Source organism: Salmo trutta, chromosome 19 (assembly GCF_901001165.1).
Source record: "Salmo trutta chromosome 19, fSalTru1.1, whole genome shotgun sequence".
Taxonomy (NCBI): domain Eukaryota; kingdom Metazoa; phylum Chordata; class Actinopteri; order Salmoniformes; family Salmonidae; genus Salmo; species Salmo trutta.
In genome coordinates, this window is record NC_042975.1 from 26,101,127 (window position 1) to 26,128,140 (window position 27,014).

Here is a 27,014-nt window from a genome sequence, read left to right on the forward strand (position 1 = left end):
ATGTCATTTACAAAATAGCCTCCAACACTCTACTCAGCAAATTGGATGTAGTCTATCACAATTCCATCCATTTTGTCACCAAAGTCCCATATACTACCCATCACTGCGACCTGTATGCTCTCGTTGGCTGGCCCTCGCTTCATATTTGTTGCCAAACCCACTGGCTCCAGGTCACCTATAAGTCTTTGCTAGGTATAGCTCCGCCTTATCTCAGCTCACTGGCCACCTTAGCAGCACCCACCTGTAGAACGTGCTCCAGCAGGTATATTTCACTGGTCATCCCCAAAGCCAACTCCTCCTTTGGCTGCCTTTCCTTCCAGTTCTCTGCTGCCAATGACTGAAACAAATTGCAAAAATCACTGTAGCTGGAGTCTTATATCTCCCTCACTAAATTTAAGCATCAGCTGTCAGAGCAGCTTACCGATCATTGCACCTGTACACAGCCCATCTGTGAATAGCCCACCCAACTACCTCATCCCCATGTTGTTGTTTTTTTCTCCTTTGCACCCCAGTATCTCTAATTGCATATTCATCTTCTGCACATCTACCACTCCAGTGTTTAATTGCTAATTATTTCGCCACTATGGCCTATTTATTGCCTTACCTCCTAATCTTACTACATTTGCACACACTGTATATAGATTTGTCTATTGTGTTATTGACTGTACATTTGTTTATTCCATGTGTAACTCTGTGTTGTTTGTGTCCCACTGCTTTGATTTATCTTGGCCAGGTCGCAGTTGTAAATGAGAACTTGTTCTCAACTGGCCTACCTGGTTAAATAAAGGTGAAATAAAATAAAAATAAAGAAGAGGCTGTGAGAAGAACAGTGTTTTCTCTATTTTGAAAGGAATTGAGTAATTTACCACCTGTTGACTGTTGTTTTTTCAACTTTCAACAAATTTAATTTGGGAGGGGGCAAAATATAACACATGTAGTATTTTGTACCAAAACCAACAAACACATGATAGCACTTTTAACTGTGTTACAAGTATTATTGGTGGGTGTGCATTTTTGGGAATGTCTTTTTTACGGTCTATGGGTGTGCATTTTGTAAGACTGAAATGTTGCAATTATTTTGGTTATTGTCTTTCAACAGATGATCACAAGATGTACCCAAATAGCATTAAGAAAAACAGGAGGATGTTGTGTTGCTCAAATTGTGCTGGTTTTCACAAGTTTCTGCTGTTTGTTGTTGCATCACCAAATGAAGAAATACTATGAAGTGTGTGAGAATCTCCAACAGCCAAATTAGGCCTACAGCTATAGTCTTTCATTTATTTCAGTTTTCAGTCTCTCTCTCTTTCTTTCTCTCTCTTTCTCCCTCCTCCCCCATCCATCTCTCCTGTTGTCTGACTGGTTTTATGGCCTCCTGCGGGAAGTCTGTAGGATGTGACCCCTGTTCCCCTCTCACACCAAATCTAGGCCACCCAACAATGCTGACACACACACATGTAAACACACACGCACACACACACACACACACCTCAACCATCCCAACCCTCCACCTCACCAAATCCCACCCATCCTACCTCTATTACCCGTCACCCAATACCACCATACCCCCTCACTCCCCTCCGCCATATTAATCTCCGCCTTATCTCCTTCACCCCATCTCCAGCCTACTCTCCAGTCCCCCCCCCCCCACTCCCGTACCATCCACCCCATTTTCGGCATACTCCTAGTCACCCTCCTACTCGTGTACCCTCCACCCCATCTCCAGCAGTTCTGACCTGGAAGTGCTACCTCCACAGGGGGCTGGGAAGCCATGCTTCTCCCTCTCGTAAGAATGTCCTGTACTACACGCTCACAGACACACACACCAGTCTCTGGGACCATCTATAAATACAGTAGCCTCCGACTGTGCAGGGCTTCACCCCCTCTAGCCCTGCTCCCCACAACACATCCTCTACTTCAGAGGATCCGGAGGAGGAAGCTTCAGTACAGACTTGTGTGCGTAAAGAGACAGATTGATGATCTTGGAAAAATGCTTGATGTCACAAGTAAATGTCTTGTTGTATGGGGGTTAGTGTGGTGGCAGCTAAACAATAGAGGAGGAGTGTGAGGGGCTCGGTCACATGCTGGGTATTTGTGGATTGTGGAGCACTTGGGCACAGGGCTAATACTAATGCATATTCCCCTATTATCGGCTCCATCTACAGGCAGCTTGGCGAAACAGCACCCAGTACACAGGCAGGATTCCTAAGATGTGTCTCAATCACAGGAGGTTGATGGCACCTTAATTGGGGAGGACGGGCTCATGGTAATGGCTGGAGCAGAATCAGTGGAATAGTATCAAGCACATGGTTTCTATGTTTTGCTCTGTTTCAGCCATTATTATGAGCCGTCCTCCCCTCAGCAGCCTCCACTAGTCTCAATGGTATGCGTCTCTGAAAAGTCGTCCATGTAAGTAGGTGAGGTAAAAGTGTTGCCTGAGAGAAACATATTTACATATCAGGCCATGTTAAGGCTCTAACGATTTACCTTTCTCACTTTCTCCCTCTATCGATGAACGACTCCCACTCTGCATCTCGCTACATCACTTATTCTCTGTTTACCTCCTACTGGAGCTCAATAGGGCTTCTCCTTCGAACCTCATCGGATGTAATCTACTGTAAACAGTGGAAGGTTGCTCTCTAACGTTCAACCTAATGACCAGGCATGTGTGCCTCCTTTGGCACAGGGATCATAAACTCCATTAACAGTTGGCAGGCTCCTAGAGCGCCACCATCACCGTTCAGGGGTGAAGGGTTGAACAGATCCCAGTCTGTGTGCTGCTAGTCTGCCTGGTGGTCTAGCTGTTATAGCCCTATGGGGAGGCAGGTTGGTCACGAGAGAGAGAGCAGGAAACCAGCATCCCTCCAACCTCCGACGTACACTACATGCCCGGCGGCCACCAACTTTTATGGAGATACCTACAGCGTGGGTAGTAGTACACCCATTGTGATGCTTTATAAGCGTGTTTATGACCTGTCGTTAACGTTAGTAAGGCTCCTAAGTGGCGTAACGAATCGTGCATAAAAAATGTGCAGGTTAGATTACAGTTCATGCCAAGTATTATAATTCTGGAATGGCCGACAGAGTTAATGGCTATATCATGCTAGTCTGCATTGGTTTTCCTATTTACTGTCAGTATTACTTCAGCAGCAATCACATTCAAAAATAAAGACGTAAAAAATACTTTCTGCCCAGGATCTAAATAAACAACATTTCAGAGAATGTGCATCAAATTTAAGAGCAGCTCTTGACTCTCGAAAGCCAATGTGTGAGAGCTTTGACCTCAATGCATGAAATGCACTGTAAAATAAAGTTATCAATATGATTTGCTATTAATATATAAAACAAAACCGATGGGCATGTATCATTTCCATTTAAGAACAGTATCATATACACAATAAAATATGATGACAAATGAATTCTAACCTTTGGTTTCCCTCAGCCCAGCTCTTTCTAGGTTCTTAACCGCAGTGAAACGCTGACTGAGCACGGCCATCACGGCCAGCCCAGAAGTGTTCCTTTTGAAGCTGAAGGAGTGAAAGGGGACATTTAAGGATCACTTACATCTAAACACAGCCTAGCAGGATCCTGCAGCAGCACTGCACAGATGCTCATTTAGCATTCCACAGCCTCCTGTAGCATTGCTTTCATACAGGGGGAGGGAGAGAGAGAGGAGAAAACACCATATGATTTGAATTAATCACCGTGGCCAGACAGTTATATTAAAAATAACATTTTTTTCCCCCTGCTTTCGGTCACAATTGCTCGTCTGTTGCTTGACAAAACACTGGCCTGAAGCTGACGGTATAATGGGCTATGGGCGCTCTCTGTTTTTTTTCTGGCAACTCACACAACCGTCATGCGTTTTCTAATTGACAGGATTGGACGACACAGGGAACCAGTCACAGCACAGGCTGTATGGACCCTGCCCCTGAAGTGATAGGATAAGGTTTTAGACACAATACCTTGCAACTCATTCCTAATACAAACAAGGTTTTGTACACAGTATGTTTGATCGACTGATAATACAACCTTGCACGTGTCCTTCTACCTACATTGATTTAATAGGAGATATTAAACCATGGCTATTTCAAAATAAGCACAGATCAGGCTTTTCTATGTATACCCCATAAAAAGTGTCCCAAATATGGCCTTGCAGGTCACAGTGTAGGTCTTGACGTGTGCAGTCGAGGAGTAATCTCACCCTAGATGTGCGGGCAAACCAGGAAGTGGTAAACCACACGACCTGCCTATGCAGAGTCCAGGAAGAGAGAGGGTTGAGAGCTGGAGAACGTTAACTTGGTGCCATGGACCCTGTCCTCGGATTTCAAGGCCGCTTGAGACAATGACTTATCAGTGACCCAAGCCCTGCTCAGATAATCAGTGGTGTAAAAAGTACAAAATTGTTATACTTGAGAAAAAGTAAAGATAGCTTAATAGAAAAGGACTCAAGTAAAAGTCAACCAGTATAAAACTACTTGAGTAAAAGTCTAAAAGTATTTGGTTTTAAATATACTTAATTATCAAAAGTAAATGGAATTGCTAAAATATACTTAAGTATCAAAAGTAAAAGTATAAATCATTTAAAAAACCAGACGGCAAAATGTTTGTATTAAATATATTTTTATTTATTTACGAATAGCCAGGGGCACACTCCAACACTCAGACATTATTTACAAATTAAGCATTTGTGTTTAGTGAGTCTGCCAGATCAGCGGCAGTAGGGATAACCAGGGGTGTTCTGTTGATAAGTGTGTGAATTGGACAATCTTCCTGTAAAAATTTATGATGGAGGGAGCATCATGGTTTGGAGCTGCTTTGCTACCTCAGGGCCTGGACAGCTTGCTATCTTCGACGGAAAAATGTATTCCCAATCTTATCAAGACATTTTGCAGGAGAATGTTAGGCTATCCATCCACCATTTGAAACTCACCAGAAGTTGGGTGATGCAACAGGACAACAACCCAAAACACAGATGTAAATCAACAACAGAATGGCTTCAACAGAAGGAAATACACCTTCTGGAATGGCCCAGTCCTGACCTCAACCCGATTGAGATGCTGTGGCATGACCTCAAGAGAGCGGTTCACACTAGACATACCAAGAATATTACAGAACTGAAACAGTTTTGTTAAGAGAAATAGTCCAAAATTCCTCCTGACTGTAGTGCGGGTCTGAATCGCAACTATAGAAAATGTTTGGTTGAGGTTATTGCTGCCAAAGGAGGGTCAACCAGTTATTAAATCCAAGGGTTCACATACTTTTCCCACCCTGCACTGTGAATGTTTACACAGTGTGTTCAATAAAGACATGAAAACATATACTTGCTGGTGTGCTATTAGTTTAAGCAGACTGTGTTTGTCTATGGTTGTGACTTAGATGAAGATCAGATCAAATTTGATGACCAATTTATGCAGAAATCCAGGTAATTCCAAAGGGTTCACATACTTTTTCTTGCCACTTTACATATGAGGTGAGTAATGCGAAATGTGCAAACATTCTTAAAGTGGCATTATTAAAGTGACTAATGATCCATTTATTAAAGTGGCCAATGACATCAAGTCTGTAGGTAGGCAGCCGCCTCACTGTGCCTGTGGTGGCTGTTTAACAGTCTGATGGCCTTGAGATATCGCTCTGTCCCTGCTTTGAAGCACCTATACTGACCTCGCCTTCTGGATGGAAGCGGGGTGAACAGGCAGCGGCTCGGGTGGTTATTGTCCTTGATGATCTTTTTGCCTTCCTGTGACATCGGGTGTTGTAGATGATTTGGAGGGCAGGTAGTTTGCCCCCGGTAATGCATTTTGCAGACCGCACAACCTCTGGAGAGCCTTGCGGTTGTGGGCGGTGCAGTTGCCGTACCAGGCGGTGATACAGCCCGACAGGATGCTGTCAATTGTGCACCTGTAAAAGTTAGTGAGGGTTTTCGGTGACAAGACCAATTTTTTCAGCCCCCTGAGGTTGAAGAGGCGCTGTTGCACCTTCTTCGCCACACTGTGTGCGTGGACCATTTCAGTTTGTCGGTGATATGTACACAGAGGAACTTAAAATGTTCCACCTTCTCCACTGCTGTGTGGATAGGGGGGTGCTCCCTTTGCTGTTTCCTGAAGTCCACAATTGTCTCTTTTGTTTTGTTGACATTGAGTGAGAGGTTATTTTCCTGACACCACACTCTGAGGACCCTCACCTCCTCCCTGTAGGCTGTCTCGTCGTTGTTGGTAATCAAGCCTACCACTGTTGTGTCGTCTGCAAACTTGATGATTGAGTTGGAGGCGTGCATGGCCAAGCAGTCGTGGATGAACAGGGAGTACAGGAGGGGGCTGAGGACGCACCCTTGTGGGGTCCCAGTGTTGAGGATCAGCGAGGTGGAGATGTTGTTTCCTACCTTCATCACCTGGGGGAGGCCCGTCAGGAAGTCCAGGACCCAGTTGCACAGGGTGGGGTCAAAACCCAGGGTCTCAAGCTTAATGATGAGTCTGGAGGGTACTATGGTGTTGAATGCTGAGCTGTAGTCAATGAACAGCATTCTTACATAGGTATTCCTCTTGTCCAGATAGGGCAGTGTGATGGCGATTGCATCGTCTGTGGACCTATTGGGGTGGTAAGCAAATTGAAGTGGGTCTAGGGTCAAAGGTGGGGTGGAGGTGACATGATGGTCAGATGTACCAAAAGGAGGGCGGGGGAGGGCGGTTTTCACCCAAGATTTGACGGTACATGGCCCCGTCCATCGTCCCTTTGATGTGGTGAAGTTGTCCTGTCCCCTAAGCAGAAAAACACCCCCAAAGCATAATGTTTCCACCTCCATGATTGACGGTGGAAATGGTGTTCTTGAGGTCACAGGCAGCATTCCTCCTCCTCCTCCAAACACGGCGAGTTGAGTTGATGTCAAAAAGCTCCATTTTGGTCTCATCTGACCACAACACTTTCACCCAGTTGTCCTCTGAATCATTCAGATGTTCATTGGCAAACTTCAAACGGGCATGTATATGTATTCTTGAGCAGGGGGACCTTGCGGGCGCTGCAGGATTTCAGTCCTTCACGGCGTAGTGTGTTACCAATTGTTTTCTTGGTGACATGGTCCCAGCTGCCTTGAGATCATTGACAAGATCCTCCCGTGTAGTTCTGGGCTGATTCCTCACCGTTCTCATGATCATTGCAACTCCACGAGGTGAGATCTTGCATGGAGCCCAAGGCCGAGGGATATTGACAGTTCTTTTGTGTTTCTTCCATTTGCGAATAATCGCACCAAATGTTGTCACCTTCTCACCAAGCTGCTTGGCGATGGTCTTGTATCCCATTCCAGCCTTTTGTAGGTCTACAATCTTGTCTCTGACATCCTTGGAGAGCTCTTTGGTCTTGGCCATGGTGGAGAGTTTGGAATCTGATTGATTTAATGCTTCTGTGGACCGTTGTCTTTTTTACAGGTAACACGCTGCGGTTAGGAGCACTCCCTTTAAGAGTGTGCTCCTAATCTCAGCTCGTTACCTGTATAAAAGACACCTGGGAGCCAGAAATCTTTCTGATTGAGAGGGGGTGAAATACTTATTTCCCTCATTAAAATGCAAATCAATATATAACATTTCTGACATGTGTTTTTCTGGATATTTTTGTTGTTATTCTGTCTCTCACTGTTCAAATAAACCTACCATTAAAATTATAGACTGATCCTTTCTTTGTCGGTGGGCAAACGTACAAAATCAGCAGTGGATCAAATACTTTTTTCCCCCAATGTACATGGCTGTAATGATAACCGAGGAGAGTTCTCTTGGGAGATAATATGGTCGGCATTTGATTGTGAGGAATTGTAGGTCAGGTGAACAAAAGGACTTGAGTTCCTGTATGTTATTACAATTACACCATGAGTTGTTTATCACGAAACATACACCCCCGCCCTTCTTTCTTACCGGAGAGACGTTTATTCCTGTCGGCGCGATGCACTGAAAATCCCTTTAGCTGTATGGACTCCAACAGCATGTCGCCAGCTAGCCATGTTTTCATGAAACAGAGTATGTTACAATCCCAGATATCTCTTTGGAAAGCAACTCTTGCCCTGATTTCGTCGACTTTGTTTACTAGGGACTGGACATTAGCGAGTAATATACTCTGAAGTGGTGCATGGTGTGCTCGCATCCGTAGCCTCACTAGAAGACCGCTCCGGCACCCTCTACTCTGGCAGCATTGTTTTGGTTCAAATACCCTGGGAGGTGCAGACAAAGGAGCCGCGTTGGGAAAGTCATATTCCTGGTTGTAGTGCTGGTTGTGCTGGTAAGTTGATGTCTCTCTGATATCCAATAGTTCTTCCTGGTTGTATGTAATAACACTTAAGGTGTTCTGGGCTAACATGTTAATCATGTGCCTATGAATCTGAGTTGTGCCTATGAACCTGAGTTATACTGTTTTGCCCTAGCAGGAAGCCCACTGTGAGCAGTTCATCCTCAGCTCAAATATAAATATTGCTGTCCTGTTTACCTCTGATAAGCCTCCCAGTAAAGCAATAAAAACAATCAAGAATCCCAGGAAAACACTAAAAATACCCCACATTAACATGTGTAGCCTAAGAAACAAGGTTCATGAAATCGATAACTTGCTAGCAACAGAAATCATTCATATACTGGCTATCTCTGAACCTCACTTAGATAATTCCTTTGATTATAGTGGTAGCAATACATCATTATAGCATCTATAGAAGAGACAGGAATGCCTGTGGAGAAGGTATTGCTGTTTATATTCAGAGTTATATTCCTGTAAAGCTTAGAGAGAATCTCATGTCAAATGCTGTTGAAATAATATGGCTACAGGTTCACCTGCCTCACCTAAAGCCTATTCTTGTGGAAAGTTACTATAGACCACCAAGTGATAACAGTTAGTATCTGGATAATATGTGTTAAATGATTGAGAATGTATGTATCAACAGAGAGGTATATTTACTAGGTGACCTAAATATTGACTTGCTTTCATCAAGCTGTCCACTCAACGAAAAGCCTGCAACCTGGTTCAGGTTATCAGTCAACCTACCAGGGTATTTACAAACAGAACAGAAACTAAAATCATCCACTTGTATTGACCACATCTTTACTAATGCTGCAGAAATGTGCTCTAAAGCAGTATCCACACCCATTGGATGTAGTGATCAAAATATAATAGCCATATCTAGGAAAAACAAAGTTCCAAAGACTGGAACTAAAAGAGTGTATAAGCGATCATAGAAGTGGTTTTGCAATTATTCTTATGTTGAAGATGTGAAAAATATTTGTTGGTCTGATGTGTGTAATGAGGAACATCCTGACGCTGCACTTGAAGCATTTATGAAATTGCTTCTTCAGGTTACTGACAGGCAGACGCCCATAAAGAAACTGACTGTTAAAACAGCCAAATCCCCATGGATAGATGATGAATTGAAAAATGTAATGGCTGAGAGGGAATGGCAAATAAGTCTGGCAACACAGCAGATTGGCAAACATACTGTACAGTAAATTGATAAATCACATAACTAAACAAAAAGAAGAAGAAACTATACTATGGAACAAAGATACATGACATAAAAAATGATAGTAAAAAGCTCTGGCATACCTTAAATAACTTAGCTTCATCGAGGCTGTTGGCTCATTCATAACAAAGCCTTTTGATATTGTCAACTACTTTAATAACTTTTTTGTTGACAAGATTAAAAAACGTAGGCATGACATGCAGACAACAAATGCTGAGCCCTCATGTTCATGCATAACGGACCAAAAAATGACAGGCAAGCATTATGCTTTGAATCATGCAAAGTTAGTGTGGAAGAGGTGAAAAAAATTGCTATCTATAAATAAGAACAAACCACCTGGAACCGACAACCTGGATGGTAAATTACTGAGGTTGGTAGCGGAATACTTTGTGACTCCTATTTGCCACATCTTTAATTCAAGCCTAGAAGACGAAGTGTGCCCTCAGGCCTGGACGGAGGCAAAGGTCATTCCGCTGAACAAAAATAGCAAAGCACCCTTTAACGCAACAGACGTCATCAAAGTGCACAACAGAACAGTGTCTACACTCGGTTTGTTGTTTTTATGAAATAGTTTTCATTAAATCGTGTTTAATCATAGCTAAAGTTTGTATTGCTATGGGTCCCGCGACGCGCTCAGCCTTTACGGCAGGGACCACAAGTTTGTGTCCCAGATTCCTGTTAAGTAACAGTTAGCTGCTGCCATCATGGAAATGGAGCAGGCTAATGCTAGCAGTGCTAGCCCAAAGGTGTTTATATCCACGGCTGGGAACAAATGCTTCAGGTGTGAGATGATTCCCACACAATAAAAATATGAAGATAATGTGGAACTGGAAAATGGACAGGGATTTGTCTGCCCTAAATGCATCATCATCAAGCAGCTTAGGGAAGAGATCCTCCGGCTGTTAGCTCGGCTGGGAGAAAAGGATAAACTGCCGACCATGCTGTCACCCTGGCAAACCGAATCTCAGTTTTAAATGTCTTCTATAGCAAAGCTGTCGATCTGTTCCAATCCAACGGACCGATGTTAAGATCAACGCCGCGGCTCATGTGAGACTGGACACTCGCAAGGTATAGGATATCAGGGAGGCAGTCTGGCCAACCATCATCTATCCAAGAAGATCCAATTCAGCTATCAAACAGATTTGCCCCGCATGAGACGGTCCTACCAGCCACAGGAGTCAGCACGGATCATGGGTGTATACAGTGCCTTCGGAAAGTGTTCAGACGCCTTGACTTTTTCCACATTTTGTTTAGTTACAGCCTTATTCTAAAATTGATTAAATAAATACAAAATCCTCATCAATCTACACACAATACCCCATATATTTTTGCAAATGTACTAAATATAAAAAACAGAAAAACCTTTACATAAACATTCAAACCCTTTGCTATGAGACTCGAAATTGAGCTTGGGTGCATCCTGTTTCCATTGATCATCCTTGAGATGTATCTACAACTTGACTGCAGTCCACGTGTGGTAAATTAAATTAATTGGACATGATTTGGAAAGGTACACACCTGTCTATTTTTTATTTGTATTTTTATTTCACTTTTATTTAACCAGGTAGGCTAGTTGAGAACAAGTTCTCATTTGCAACTTCGCAGTTGGCCAATATAAAGCAAAGCAGTTCGACACATACAACAACACAGAGTTACACATGGAATAAACAAACATACAGTCAATAATACAGTAGAAAAAGTCTATATACAGTATGCAAATGAGGTAGGATAAGGGAGGTAAGGCAATAAATAGGCCATGGTGGCGAAGTAATTACAATATAGCAATTAAACACTGGAATGGTAGATGTGCAGAATATATGTATATGTATATATACATGTACAGTGGGGGAAAAAAGTATTTGATCCCCTGCTGATTTTGTACGTTTGCCCACTGACAAAGAAATTATCAGTCTATAATTTTAATTGTAGGTTTATTTGAACAGTGAGAGTGTCACGGTTGTCGTAGGGTAGAGACCAAGGCGTAGCGGGTTGCGTGCTCATCATATTTTATTTATAGGTGAACACGAAAAAACAATAAACAAAGAACGACAGTACGACAGTTTCGCAGGCTATACACAACAGTGCAAAAACAATCTCCCACAAAGGGACAGGTGGAAAACAGGCTCCCTAAGTATGACTCTCAATCAGAAACAACGATGTACAGCTGTTCCTGATTGAGAGCCACACCAGGCCAACAAAGAAACACACAACATAGAAACCCTAGAATACAAAACAAGAACAAAAACCAAAAACCCCGGAACACATAAATCCAACACCCGTCTAGATACACACACACACCGAACCATATAAAACAAATACCCCTCTACCTAAATACATAGCCCAAACCACATGAAACAAACACCCCCTGCCACGTCCTGACCAAACTATAATAACAAATAACCCCTCGAAACCTTAATGACTTGGAGAAGATCTGCAAAGAGGAGTGGGACAAAATCCCTCCTGAGATGTGTGCAAACCTGGTGGCCAACTACAAGAAACGTCTGACCTCTGTGATTGCCAACAAGGGTTTTGCCACCAAGTACTAAGTCATGTTTTGCAGAAGGGTCAAATACTTATTTCCCTCATTAAAATGCAAATCATTTTATAACATTTTTGTCATGCGTTTTTTTCTGTATTTTTTTGTTGTTATTCTGTCTCTCACTTTTCAAATAAACCTACTATTAAAATTATAGACTGATCATTACTTTGTCAGTGGGCAAACGTACAAAATCAGCAGGGGATCAAATACTTTTTCCCCCACTGTAACTTTAATAGCAAATTTACATTTACATTTACATTTTAGTCATTTAGCAGACGCTCTTATCCAGAGCGACTTACAGTAGTGAATGCATACATTTCATTTCATGCATTTTTTTTTTTTTTTGTACTGGTCAACCATTGATGCCATAGCTCCAGTAAAGTTGGAAAAGGCCACATCCAAACGGAGAGCCCCTTGGATGAGTGAGGAAACTAATCAATTTTTTAAAAATGCAAAAAGGCAGAGTGGAAGGGTAGAAAGTCAAAGATCCAGGTCCATTGTGATATTCTGAGAGAGCAACTTGGCATATATAACAAGGCAATTAGAAATGCCAGATGGGCTCATTTTTCTAACTTGATCACTACTAATCAGAATAATGAGAGAGTGCTCTTCTTGACCATTGATGGCCTGATAAATCCTACCCCCTCAAACCTATGTGAACTTTCCTCCACATCTAAATGTGATGAGTTTGTGGCATATTTCAGAGATAAGATAACCAACCAATTAGGCTGGGTATGAGTCAAGGAAGACCTGATGAGAACTTTGATGATTTGTGCTTTAACATAGCACACAAAGGCACTATGAATTTATTTTCCCTGTTTCACCATAGCAGTTGTAGTGCAGTGGGGAACAGGGAGTGATTAACAACAGCTTACACTTCAGATATGCAATTAAAAACCTTTAGGAAGAAGGTGGTGGGGATATGATGGAGAAGGCAGGTAGAAGGTTTAAGTTGTGATATCACTTTCCTGAGCAAAGTATTAAATAGAGCCATGACTAAATGGAACTCTGCCACCCCAGGTAACTCAAGCTAGCATTAAAACCAGAGTTTAAAAAACTGATAAAAGAACATCTTACAGCACATGTTGTATTGTATTTTGCATTGTATTATGTATTATATTATGTATGCGAAATGTGGTTGGATATGACTGTCATATTATGTGGTTGTCTCACAAAGATGAATGCATTAGCTGTGAGTTGCTCTGGATGGGAGCGTCTGCTGAACGGCTAAATTGTCATGTAAATGTAGTGCTATGTATGTATATTATGTATTTGATTTTTTTGTGTTGTTTCCTGTTTGGACCCCAGGAAGAGTAACCGTTGCCTTGGCAGCAGCTAATTGGGGATCCTAATAAATACTAAAATACTAAAACCAAGAAAGGCTTTTTGGATGAGCCCAGTCCAGCATGTTCACTTATTAGCTACCCAATCTATCTATATCTATACTACATTTATGAGATTAAAGACAAAAAAACTAACCAGAAACTCTCCTAAAATGGAACCTTAGGTAAAAGTCAGGTAAAACTGTTAGGATGAAAAAGCTAAAGTCTTAGAGATAGTCATTCCCCACTGGGTACAGCCATCAATTCGGCGTCTATTCCACGCTGGTTCAACGTATTTTCATTGAAATGACATGGAAACAACATTAATTCAACCAGTGTGTGCCCAGTGGATCCTCTGCAGCTAACCTCCTTCAAGTTAATTAAGTGCTCTACACACCAATTAAGTGCTCTACACACCAACATGGCCAAAGGTATGGCACTGATGTTGGGCGATTAGGCCTGGCTCGCAGTCGGCGTTCCAATTCATCCCAAAGATGTTCGATGGGGTTGAAGCCAGGGCTCTGTGCAGGCCAGTCAAGTTCTTCCACACCAATCTCGACAAACCACTCCTGTATGGACCTCGCTTTGTGCACGGGGGCATTGTCATGCTGAAACAGGAAAGGGCCTTACCTAAACTGTTGCCACAAAGTTGGAAGCACAGAATCGTCTAGAATGTCATTGTATGCTTTAGCATTACGATTTCATTATCCTGGCACCCCCTAAACCTAGATTAGTCCATCGGACTGCCAGATGGTGAAGCATGATTCATCACTCCAGAAAATGCGTTTTCACTGCTCCAGAGGCTTGTGTGTGGCTGCTCAGCCATGGAAACCCATTTAATATCGAACAGTTTTGTGCTGACGTTGCTTCCAGAGGCAGTTTGGGAACTTGGTAGTGAGTGTTGCAACCGAGGACAGACGATTTTTAATGCGCTACATGCTTCAGCACTCGAGGGGTCCCATTCTGTGAGTTTGTGTGACCTACCACATTGCGGCTGAGCCGTTGTTGCTCCTAGACATTTCCACTTCACAATAACAGCACTTACAGTTGACCGGGGCAGCTATAGCAAGACAGAAATTTGACGAACTGACTTGTTGGAAAGGTGGCATTCTATGATGGTGCCACGTTGAAAGTCACTGAGCTCTTCAATACGGGGCAATCTACAGCCAATGTCTGTCTATGGAGATTGCATTGCACTGTGCTTGATTTTATACACCGGGTGTTGCTGAAATAGCCAAATCTACTAATTTGAAGGGGTGTCCACATACTTTTGTAGTGTAGATTCTTGAAAGGGAAACATTCGTCTCTACTGGCCAGTCTGGAGTAGATACCTATAAGTCTACCTGTTTTATCACAAGGGCAGAGACCCAGGCAGACTGCCTGCCACTCTGTGATAGATTTCATTTGGCCACACCCAGACCACTGGCACGCTAGCCCTCCATGAGTCACGCCACAAGACTTTCGGGGTCAAGCCACAGAGCAGGAAATCACCGCCAGAAAGAATTTCCATGGCCAGGAGGGGAGAGGGACAGGATTCCTGCCTTCTCACGTCACTGTGCCAATTTATACTACATATTCAGCCAAGACCAAGTCAACAATAAACAACGGATTTAGTCCTGTATTGCACTGAGCAGGTTATGAAGTATGATATTATAAATATGGTATGATGATGAAAGCATCAATGGTCCATTGTCATGTATCCATAGATACTTTTATATTCTGTGGTAACCTACGCATAAACCAAATGTGCAAACAGACAATCACGTCACCAATACCAAAAGGTTGAATTTGAGAGCATGTCAGACATTATTTCTTTATAATTGTGATTTATTATTTGAAGAAATACAATTCATAAAGACTATACATGTTTATTAATTACTTATAACACCTTTATAAACCCAATATAGACCATACCAGAACAGTAAATGTAACCAAGACATAAGTATTGTGGGATTGATTTGACGTTGAAGATCACACTGTAAAAAGCTCCAACATAGGGTGGTGAGCCCTCAAACAAACAATCCATGCTAGAAGACAAGCAGCAACATAGTGTATCGGCTACAACAAAAAGCCCTTCTTCCCAAACCCAACCAAACCCAACCAGTGGGATTTCCCAGAACCTCCAGTCCAGTCTAAATCTCTAGCTGTCTGCCGGGACACTACCAGACACTCCAATAGTAATTTGGCGTGCTGCAACAAGCGGTGCCTTTGAGTGCAACCTGCTGCAGGCTGGCTTCCAGACAGGGCCTCTGCCTTGGTCCATCGCGCCATGCCAGGAATGAAGCACTTAATGGTTTTTAGCTGATTGGGGCCAGCGGGGCCCTGAGACACTACACACAGTGTGCTGAGCACTTAGACCCCTAAGTGGGACAGCATCAGTCATTCTGATTGTGGAAATAAACAATCATTCCTGACGGCTGCTGTTGTTGCTTCTGGTCCTAACAGACTGGCCCAGCCTGTGCTTGTGCCTGTGCCTGAGCCTGGACCCAGAGCCTGCACACTGATCCTAGAGAGACTCTGAGGTTTATTTATGCTCTTCGCATCCATGAAACCAGAAGTTTGTGCTGCCAATTAGGCAGAAAATGACCGGGAAATACTATTGTATGGAGGATGGAATAGCTACATCTAGGTGTTTACGTATAGGATTGTAGTTTATGGTCTAGTTATGCCACTGTGATTGGACAGGACTGTGTATTAAATGGAGAATCCTAACTAGAGGCTCACAACTCTCCCATTGACATCAATGAATGATAACCACAAAATGTGAGTTACTCAAGCATATCTCACACTAGGATCTATCCCTGTCTATGTTTCTTATCATGATAACAACTTTTTCCATCCATTGACACAATAACATTCACAGCTACACTGCCTATGCATGCATGTCTTAGTACAGGCTACATGATAGGATCTATTTCAGAGAAAAAAGAATTAGCTCACTGAAGAACTGTGGCATTAATTTGAGACCTTTTATATAGGCGACTGAAAATAGCACAGGAAGCCAGAGATCTGTCTAACAGACCAGAGACTGCCTTCCAGGTCTCCCTCCGTCTCACACAGGAACAGATAAAGCAACCTGTGTTCTCTAACCCAGTGCCTTACACAGGACACACAGACTGAGAACCTTGCATGCTTGTATTGATAATGGAAAAGCCAAAGAGTCAGAGAAACAGACAGGGTGAGAGACAAAAGATGAGAGAAGAATAAGAAGAGAGATCAGAGAGGAGAAACTGGGAAGCAACTGGGAAGAGGACATGAGGAACAGGACAAGACATGAGAGAAGAAGAAGAAAAAGACATGAGAGAGGAAATAATGAAAGAGTGGGAACAACAAAGTAAACAGGGGAGATTAGTCGAGAGAGCAGAGAAGAGATTAAAAAACTGAATCTAAGAGAGGAGGAGTGTGGGATCGGTTACCTCTGTGCGCTGCGAAGCCCTGTCTGTTTCTCTCTCTCTCTGTCTCCAGCTGCCACGCTGAGCAGCACATCTGGCCTGGCTGCCTTGCTGCCTGCAGCCGGGGCCGTGCACACATGTGAGTGCGTGTGTCAGCGCCTCGGTCACAACTTGGCAACCACTCCGGCCCCGCGCCGAGGCTGCCGGGTAACAAATGACTGAAATATCTACCCAGCTTTGCTCCACATGCCTGGCCTGCACAGAATTTAAACGAACGTGACCAGACCGCAAGTTTGCCTCTACCCTATACTCCCCCTCCTCAGACTTAAAAAACACACACGACCGAAAAATCCAAATACAGAAAAAAGAGAGAGAGAGAGAAAGAGAAAAGGGCTATGGTCGGATCTCCGCACATATACAATTCCTGAATGCCAGATTTCTTGGAAGGGCTGGTGTGGCTTCTGGCCCGCTCCTCTTTGTCGGAGTGTCTGAGTCCCCGTAAAACACAGGATCAACCTTTCATACAGTCAGTGTCTATGGTCTCAACAAGCTAGAAGTCCATTCAACTCAATGGCAACTGCAGATAGTCCCTGTAAATGTGTACCCTGTTCCCATGTAGAATCTAGTTCCACCGAAGGAGCAGATCACCTGAAGAGAAAAGAGTGGTGGAAGTGTTAGCCACACAGATCACTGAGCCTCTGTATCCACAGTCTGTCCCGGTCTGTCCCCTACTCCCACAACTCCCCAGTCCTCCACTCAAACACAGACTTTGAGGTCTTTCACAGTGATATTAGACCATAGGGACCAATTGTCTCAGTCAGAGCATGTGGTGGATGAAACATGAAATGTCCAGTGAGTCACAGGCTATGAATCAATGCTATTATGGGGTCTGGAATTTCCTTGAACGGGCCAAAGATTCTACTGAAATAACCTAATATGTGTTTATGACAACTAATCTACACTCTTAAAAATAAAGGTTCAAGTTGGAACCGAGTAAAGTTATTGAGATCGATGCCATAGGGCAACAATTTTAGGGTCTCTGAAGAACCATAAATTAGTTGATTCTTTGAAGAACCATACAAAAATCCAAAACCAGAAATGTTTCGGCCCTCCAGGACTCGTGTGGTGATACTGATGATTTGTCTCAACAAATGGTTTGTTTACATGGCAGGTTAGGATAAGTAACATGGCAGGTTAGGATAATTGACATGGAAGGTTAGGAGCACTAATGCAGCAGGTTATCAGGTTAGGAGAATAAAGTTAAGGTTAGGAAAAGGCTTAGGTTTAGGCTTTGCTACAATGCTACATCTAGCAACAATGGTAGAAATGTTAACAATCTGTGATGGACAAATCATCCGTATCATAACACTGGAATTGAATAGCCTTGCTGTATGGTTTTAAGCCTTATTTGCATATTTCCTAGGGTGCCATTTGAGTGAATTCTAGAGTTACCAGTACCACACATGACTGTTTGCTAGTGACAGAGAAATGGTTGTTGCATTCATTTTCAGTTCTGTGGCCTTCACCAAGTGAGATCCTAAGTGAATACAATGCATTTGGAAAGTTTTCAGACCCCTTGACTTTTTCCACAATTTGTTACGTTACAGCCTTATTCTAAAATGGATTCAATAAATGTTTTTCCTCATCAATCTACACACAATACCCCATAATGACAAAGCGAAAACAGGTTTTTTGAAATCTTTGCAGATTTATAAAAAATATATAAAACAGAAATACCTTATTTACATAAGTATTCAGACCTTTTACTATGAGACTCGAAATTGAGCCTAATACAGTGGCCTGAAACGCATAGTTTACAGGTCACATCAGGCCTGCAAGTCACATTATGCTGGCTTGCAAAGTCATGTGTAATTCCTATTGGATTCCAGCAAGAGTGGGGATACCCAACAATTAGACATTGTACTCACCCACAACCTTAATTCAGAATGACTGCCAGGGATGGGAAGACTTAAGATATCAAATCGAATCAAAGGGTATTAGTCACATACAGTTTATCAGGTGTTATAGCGGTGCAGTGAAATGCTTTGTTACTAGTGCCTAACAATGCAGTCAAATGTCAAACAATAACAATTTTAAGAAAAATACAACAAAAAGGCAAGAAATCAATGACGGAGGGACTAATCCAATTAACAACCCAAATAACACTGTAGCAGTATCAAAATGCAATCAATACATACAGTACCAGTCAAAAGTTTGTACACCTACTCACTCAAGGGTTTTCTTTATTTTTACTATTTTCTACATTGTAGAATAATAGTTAAGACATCAAAACTATGAAATAACACATATGGAATAATGTAGTAACCAAAAAAGTGTATTTTAGATTTTTCAAAGTAGCCACTTTGCACACGCTTGGCATTCTCTCAACCAGCTTCACCTAGAATGCTTTTCCATCAGTCTTGAAGGAGTTCCCACATATGCTGAGCACTTGTTGGCTGCTTTTCCTTTACTCTGCAGTTCAACTCATCCCAAACCTTCTCAATTGGCTTGAGGTCGGGTGATTGTAGAGGCCAGGTCATCTGATGCAGCACTCCATCACTCTCCTTCATGGTAAAATAGCCCTTACAAAGCCTTGAGGTGTGTTAGGTCATGTCCTGTTGAAAAACAAATGATAGTCCCACTAAGCGCAAACCAGATGGGATGGCGTATCACTTTAGAATACTGTGGTAGCCATGCAGGTTAAGTGTGCATTGAATTCTAAATATATCACTGAGTGTCACCAGCAAAGCACCCCACACCTCCTCCTCCATGCTTCACGGTGGGAGTCACACATGCGGAGATCATCCGTTCACCTACTCTGCATCTTACAAAGACACGGCGGTTGAACAGGCTGACCAAAGGACAGATTTCCACCGGTCTAATGTCCATTGCTCATGTTTCTTGGCCCAAGCAAGTGTCTACTTCTTGATGTCCTTTAGCAGTGGTTTCTTTGCAGCAATTCAACCATGATTCACTAAGGCCTGATTCATGCATTCTCCTCTGCACAGTTGATGTTGAGATGTGTCTGTTACTTGAACTCTGTGAAGCATTGATTTGGGATGCAATTTCTGAAACTGGTAACTAACTTATCCTCTGCAGAGGTAACACTGGGTCTTCCTTTCCTTTGGCAGTCCTCATGAGACAGTTTCATCATAGCACTTGATGGTTTTTGCGACTGCACATGAAGAAATTTTCAAAGTTCTTGAAATTTTCCAGATTGACTGACCTTCATGTCTTAAAGTAATGGACTGTCGTTTCTCTTTGCTTATTTGAGCTGTTCTTGCTATAATATGGACTTGGTCTTTTACTAAATAGGGTCATCTTCTGTATACTACCCCTACCTTGTCACAACACAACTGATTGGCTCAAATATATTGAGGAAAAAAATTCCACAAATTAACTTTTAACAAGGCACACCTGTTAATTGAAATAAATTCCAGGTGACTACCTCATGAAGCTGGTTGAGAGAATGCCAACAGTGTGCAAAGCTGTCAAGGCAATGGGCGGCTACTTTGAAGAATCTCATATTTGGATTTGTTTAATACTTTTTTAGTTACTACTGTACATGATTCCATAAATGTTATTTCATTGTTATGTCTTCACTATTATTCTACAATGCAGAAAATAGTAAAAGAAAAACCCTGGAATGAGTTGGTGTGTCCAAACTTGTAGTAGATACAGTGCCTTCAGAAAGTATTCACACCTTGACTTCTCCACATTTTGTTGTTACACAGCCTGAATTTAAAATTGATTAAATGTATTTTTTTCTTGTCACTGGCCTACACACAATACCCCATAATGTCAAAGTGGAATAATGTTTTTTGAAATGTTCAAATTAATAAAAAATTCAAAGCTGGCTTGAGTCAATAAGTATTCAACACCTTTGTTATGACAAGCATAAATAAGTTCAGGAGTAAACATTTGCTTAACAAGTCACGTAATAAGTTGTATGTATTCACTCTGTGTGCAATAATAGTGTTTAACATGATTTTTTAATGACTACCTCACCTCTGTACTCCACACATACAATTATCTGTGATGTGTAAGGTTGGACCCAGGTACAGCGATGAGACCAGACGAGGAATCAGTGGTTAAAGATAAACATAATACTTTACTGAGATACGGTAGCCGCAGGATCACAGTACACTTTAAAAATTGTTATAAACACTAAATCTCAGTCAGTCAGTCAGTCAGTCAGTCAGTCAGTCAGTCAGTCAGTCAGTCAGTCAGTCAGTCAGTCAGTCAGTCAAACAACAACAACAACAACAACAACAACAACAACAACAACAACAACAACAACAACAACAACAACAACAACAACAACAACAACAACAACAACAACACAGTAAACAATTCAAGCTTCTGCAAAGGACAACAGAAAACACACCTCTTTTAACAGGGAAATCATAATGAGTAAATTGGACACACCTGAGTGTCGTTAATGTCTCTAGGATGGTCTCTGCCGCCCTCTGGTGACAGGTGGAACCATGACATAATCTGTAAGATCCCTCTGTCGAGCAGTGCATTTCAAACACATTCAACCACAAAGACCAGGAGGTTTCTCAATGCCTCACAAAGAAGGGCACCTATTGGTAGATGGGTAAAAATAAAAAAGCAGACATTGAATACCCCTTTGAGCATGGTGAAGTTATTAATTACACTTTGGATGGCGTCCTTTCTAACTCAGTTGCAGGACAGGAAGGAAACCGCTCATGGAATTCACCATGAGGCCAATGGTGACTTTAAAACAGTTACAGAGTTTAATTGTTGTGATAGGAGAAAACTGAGGATTGATCAACAATATTGTAGTTACTAATTGACAGAGATGGCCGCCTCGCTTCGCATTCCTAGGAAACTATGCAGTATTTTGTTTTTTTGTGTTATTTCTTACATTGTTACCCCAGGAAATCTTAGGTTTTATTACATACAGTCGGGAGGAACTATTGGATATAAGAGCAATGTCAACTCACCAAAATTACGACCAGGAATACGACTTTCCCGAAGCGGATCCTCTGTTTGGCCCACCACCCAGGACAATGGATCGGATCCCAGCCGGCGACCCAAAACAACGGCGCCGCAGAAGGGGCAGACGGGCACATGGCGCACCGCTCCCGAGCATAACACTCACCAATGTCCAGTCTCTTGACAACAAGGTAGATGAAATCTGAGCAAGGGTTGCTTTCCAGAGAGACATCAGAGACTGTAACGTTCTTTGTTTCACGGAAACATGGCTCCCTCGAGACAGGCTATTGGAGTCGGTACAGACACCTGGTTTCATGCATCACGCCGACAGAAACAAGCATCTCTCAGGTAAGAAGAAGGGCGGGGGTGTATGCCTTATGATTAACGAGACGTGGTGTGATCATAACAACATACAGGAACTCAAGTCCTATTGTTCACCTGATTTAGAATTCCTCACAATCAAATGCAGACCGCAATATCTACCAAGAGAATTCTCTTCGATCATAATCACAGTCGTGTATATTCCCCCCAAGTAGACACATCGACGGCCCTGAACGAACTTCATTTGACTCTATGTAAACTGGAAACCACATATCCTGAGGCTGCATTTATTGTAGCTGGGGATTTTAACAAGGCTAATCTGAAAACAACGCTCCCTAAATTCTATCAGCATATCGATTGCGCGACCCGGGCTGGCAAAACCCTGGATCATTGTTATTCTAACTTTCGCGACGCATATAAGGCCCTCCCCTGACCTCCTTTCGGAAAAGCTGACCACGACTCCATTTTGTTGCTCCCAGCCTATAGGCAGAAACTAAAACAGGAAGCACCCGTGCTCAGGTCTGTTCAACGCTGGTCCGACCAATCGGATTCCACGCTTCAAGATCGCTTCGATCACGTGGACTGGGATATGTTCCGCATAGCATCGAACAACAACATTGATGAATACGCTGATTCGGTGAGCGAGTTTATTAGCAAGTGCATCGGTGATGTTGTACACACAGCGTCTATTAAAACATTCCCCAACCAGAAACCGTGGATTGATGGCAGCATTCACGCAAAACTGAAAGCGCGAACCACTGCTTTTAATCAGGGCAAGGTGACTGGAAACATGACCGAATACAAACAGTGTAGCTATTCCCTCCACAAGGCAATCAAACAAGCTAAGCGTCAGTATAGAGACAAAGTAGAGTCACAATTCAACAGCTCAGACACGAGAGGTATGTGGCAGGGTCTACAGTCAATCACGGAATACTAAAGAAAAACCAGCCCCGTCGCGGACCACGATGTCTTGCTCCCAGACAAACTAAACAACTTCTTTGCTCGCTTTGAGGACAATACAGTGCCACTGACATGGCCCGCTACCAAAATCTGCGGGCTCTCCTTCACTGCAGCCAACGTGAGTAAAACATTTAAACTTGTTAACCCTCGCAAGGCTGCAGGCCGAGACGTCATCCCCAGCCGCGTCCTCAGAGCATGTGCAGACCAGCTGGCTGGTGTGTTTACGGACATATTCAATCAATCCTTATCCCAGTCTGCTGTTCCCACATGCTTCAAGAGGGCCACCATTGTTCCTTTTCCCAAGAAAGCTAAGGTAACTGAGCTAAATGACTACCGCCCCGTAGCACTCACTTCCGTCATCATGAAGTGCTTTGAGAGACTAATCAAGGACCATATCACCTCCACCCTACCTGACACCCTAGACCCACTCCAATTTTCTTACCGCCCCAGTAGGTCCACAGACGACGCAATCGCAATCACACTGCACACTGCCCTAACCCATCTGGACAAGAGGAATACCTATGATAGAATGCTGTTCATCGACTACAGCTCAGCATTTAACACCATAGTACCCTCCAAACTCGTCATTAAGCTCGAGACCCTGGGTTTCGACCCCGCCCTGTGCAACTGGGTCCTGGACTTCCTGACGGGCCACCCACAGGTGGTGAGAGTAGGTAACAACATCTCCACCCCGCTGATCCTCAACACTGGGGCCACACAAGGGTGCGTTCTCAGCCCCCTCCTGTACTCCCTGCACACCCATGCATATCTCCAACTCAATCATCAAGTTTGCAGACGACACTACAGTGGTAGGCTTGATTACCAACAACGACGAGACGGCCTACAGGGAGGAGGTGAGGGAACTCGGAGTGTGGTGTCGGGAAAATAACCTCACACTCAATGTCAACAAAACAAAGGAGATGATCGTGGACTTCAGGAAAGAGCAGAGGGAGCAGCCCCCAATCCACATCGACGGGACAGTAGTGGAGAGGGTGGAAAGTTTTAAGTTCCTCGGCGTACACATCACGGACAAATTGAAATGGTCCACCCACACAGACAGCGTGGTGAAGAAGGCGCAGCAGTGCCTCTTCAACCTCAGGAGGCTGAAGAAATTCAGCCTCTTTTCGTCACCAAAAACACTCACAAACCTTTACAGATGCACAATCGAGAGCATCCTGTCGGGCTGTATCACCGCCTGGTACGGCAACTGCTCCGCCCACAACCGTAAGGCTCTCCAGAGGGTAGTTAGGTCTGCACAACTCATCACTGGGGGCAAACTACCTGCCCTCCAGGACACCTACACCACCCGATGTCACAGGAAGGCCAAAAAGATCATCAAGGACAACAACCACCCGAGCCACTGCCTGTTCACCCCGCTATCATCCAGAAGGCGAGGTCAGTACAGGTGCATCAAAGCGGGGACCGAGAGACTGAAAAACAGCTTCTATCTCAAGGCCATCAGACTGTTAAATAGCCATCACTAACATTGAGTGGCTGCTGCCAACATACTGACTCAACTCTAGCCACTTTAATAATGGAAAAATGTATGTAATAAATGTATCACTAGCCACTTTAAACAATGCCACTTCTATAATGTTTACATACCCTACATTACTCATCTCATATGTATATACTGTACTCTATACCATCTACTGCATCTTGCCTCTGCCGTTCGGCCATCACTCATTCATATATTTGTATGTACATATTCGTATTCATTGCTTTACAATTATGTGTATAAGGTAGTTGTTGTGGAACTGTTAGGTTAGATTACTTGTTAGATATTACTGCATGGTCGGAACTAGAAGCACAAGCATTTCGCTACACTCACATTAACATCTGCTAACCATGTGTATGTGACAAATAACATTTGATTTGATTTGAAAAGAAGGAAGCCTGTAAAGAAAAAAAAAATTCCAAAACATGCATCCTGTATGCAACAAGGCAAGAAATGTGTCAAAGCAATTAACTTTTTGTCCTGAATACAAAGTGTTATGTTTGGGGCAAATTCAATCCAAAACATTACTGAGTACCACTCTCCATATTTTCAAGAATAGTCGTGACTATATCATGTTATAGGTACAGTATGCTTGTAATCGTTAAGGACTGGGGAGTTTTTCAGGATAATAAAGAAACGGAATGGAGCTAAGCACAGGCAAAATCCTAGAGGAAAACTTGGTTCAGTCTGCTTTCCAGCAGACACTGAGAAATGAATCACCATTCAGCAGGACAATAACCTCAAACACAAAGCCAAATCTACACTGGAGATGCTTACCAAGAAGACAGTGAATGTTCCTAAGTAACCGAGTTACAGTTTTGACTTAAATCTACTTGAAAATCTATGGTAAGACCTGATAATGGTTGTGTAACAATGATCAACAACAATTTTTTTTAAATAATTATGGGCAAACGTTGCACAATCCAGGTGTGGAAAGCTCGTAGAGACTTACCCAGAAAGACTCACAGCTCTAATCGTTGCCAAAGGTTCTTAACAAAGTATTGACTCAGGGGTGTGAAGACTTAAGTAAATGAGATATTTCTGTATTTTATTTTCAAGAAATTAGCAAAAAAAAGTTTTTACATGTTTTCACTTTGTCCTTATGGGGTATTTTGTGTCGATGGGTGAGAAAAATAATATTGATTTAATCCATGGCATTGCTGTAACACAACAAAATGTGGAATAAATCAAGGGGTATGAATACTTTCTGATTTCACTGCATACCTGCATACCTGGGGTCCTGGGTGGCGCAGCAATAGAAATGTTACACTGAAATGGAGACATCTGCAGGTTTCCATACATTTCAATAACCTTTTAGAATTCTGAAGAAGCGTAGATGCCATGTCAAGAAGCCCACATTTAATTCAAAGATACTTTATTGGGCAGTGCCCCTGTGACAACAATTTTGGACCCCCTTGTGGCCCGCCTAAATCTGGAGCATTAAATAATTTTTACATAACAAATTTTTGCTATCGTTCTTTTTTTACATCCGTTATTAGGCATTGGCTTTAGGCGGAACACAACAGTATCGTACCACATGCAAAACGATATGAAAACAATAACGTCTAATGTAACTGGCCCCTCTAACAGTACAACTGGCCCCAGCTTGCCCCCCCCAGTTGAAATGGTCCAGAACCGCCACTGTACAGTACATGTAGACAACGACGTAGACTGCAATCTGCAGACTCAACAGTCCCGGGCCTGCAGCCAAACCAAACAGATGAAATTCTGCTCTAGACCTTTATGGCAATGAATAAGTACTCCACCCTCGGGACCACCCTCATAATCACACTGGCGCAATCCACAATGGCCCTATTGCTTCCCCTAAAGACATCTCCTTGTCATCCACTGCAAAACCCTCTATGGATAGCATAATATTGACTAAACGCAATGCATTCACAGATCTAACCTAAAACGGCAAAAGGTGATAACTCTACAATAAAGTCACAATAGCGTTACACATAGGTGTGAGGGTAATAGGGAGCCCAGACCTGCAGACATTACCACAAAAGAAATGTTAACCTCAGGCTTCATTGTCTAATACTGGACCATGAAAAGCTACAATTCTGGACTATTTCCTTTTGGAGCAGTACTCTCCAGGCTGATATGAAACCCTATCCTGTGAAAAAAATCCTTGGGGGACCCCCATCTGGCAGTCCTCTGTATTATTGAGGAGAGAAGAGGAATTTAAGGAGATAAAAAAGCATCTCTGCAGCCAGATACCACGTAGCAGTAAAATTAACGCCCAGCAGTCACACAGTACACTGTCATGGCTTTACCAGAAGCAGACATAACACTGGTGGAGACAGTCAGCCCACTCTAATCCACTGGTATGGAGAGAGAGGAGGAGGATTGGAAAAGCAGTCCAGGTCAATTATTCCCAGAAGAGTCCATGGAGTTACTCACTCACACACATACATGCATGCACACACACACACAGTGTAGGTACTGCTTCCACACTCTAGTCCTCTGCTTTGATACACTTGTGTATATCCTCCATTCACAGTATTGAAATGAATGGAAGAGACTCAGATTCAGT

At 42.9% G+C, this 27,014-nt stretch overlaps 1 protein-coding gene across 3 annotated transcripts in view; it reads right to left on the bottom strand.

Annotated features, from left to right (window-relative positions):
* Positions 1-27,014, bottom strand: part of LOC115154232 (transcriptional regulator Erg) — a 77,088-nt gene that overhangs the window by 26,889 nt on the left and 23,185 nt on the right. The gene's annotated exons all lie outside the window — the stretch shown is intronic.